This window comes from Mesoplodon densirostris, chromosome 17, assembly GCF_025265405.1.
Source record: "Mesoplodon densirostris isolate mMesDen1 chromosome 17, mMesDen1 primary haplotype, whole genome shotgun sequence".
In the NCBI taxonomy this organism is placed as follows: Eukaryota; Metazoa; Chordata; class Mammalia; order Artiodactyla; family Ziphiidae; genus Mesoplodon; species Mesoplodon densirostris.
The window spans coordinates 48,805,852-48,806,782 of NC_082677.1; the positions used below are offsets into that span (position 1 = coordinate 48,805,852).

Below are 931 nucleotides of genomic sequence, written 5' to 3' on the forward strand. Positions count from 1 at the left end.
GAAATAAACTGAAATGAGTTTTGATTAAGCCCTATTTCCCTTATGAGAGTATTTCTCAAAAGAAAGTTATTTTTTAGGAACCAAATACATTTGACAGTCTACACCCATATCAAGGTCACCAGCCACTGACGCTAAGGGACACTGTTACATGGGAGTAAAAAACATACAAAAACTGAATAGAGAAAATGAACGGTTTCAGTTTCTTCCAGATATCAGCCCATCCTTACCAGCGGACCAGAGTCCATCAGCTGTGAAAGTCAACCCTCCTTCCAGACGATTTGCTTTTCTCTATCTGCCAAACCAGCTCCACCATCAAATCTGTCATCTCCTTGGCTTTCTCCTCCACCTTCTGGCACAACTCTGGCACTCTCTCATCAGCTTCCCCACTGGGATGCTGAAGGTGATTCAAGGCTTTCTCCTCCGAGGTCTCCACCTGCATTTCTATCTGCATGAGCATATTATCCATCTTCCACAACTTACTCCTGGTCCTCAGATACACTCTCGTGGGAGAGCCACCATATCCTCCAGCATCCCACAGATGACTGGAAGCAGGAACTGCACCAAATCTTCCTAGGGCCCCAACAACTTCCGCTTCCGCTGGTGCTTCTACATTGTCCTGGTCCAAGGGGCACATTTTTCCTGCCTCATCTTCAGAACCACACGACCCTCACGCCCTGCCCTGGGACAGCTGATCAGCAGTTACTGCTCGGGTCAAAAGCGACCCACACTCCTTGTCAATAGTATTCCTGAACTATCTTTTTAAAAATATCCCTTTACGCCTTTGGCTTCACAACTGCTCTGGGAGGAAACAGCCTCACATGTAAACTGCAGAGCAGTGAACAGAATCACGATCAAGTATTTTTTTTTTTTTTTTTTTTTTTTTTTTTTTTGCGGTATGCGGGCCTCTCACTGTTGTGGCCTCCCCCGTCGC

At 46.1% G+C, this 931-nt stretch overlaps 1 pseudogene; it reads right to left on the reverse strand.

Moving 5' to 3' along the window:
* Nucleotides 1-244: 244 nt before the first annotated feature.
* On the reverse strand, nucleotides 245-634 carry LOC132477431 (MORF4 family-associated protein 1-like; annotated as a pseudogene).
* Nucleotides 635-931: the final 297 nt, after the last annotated feature.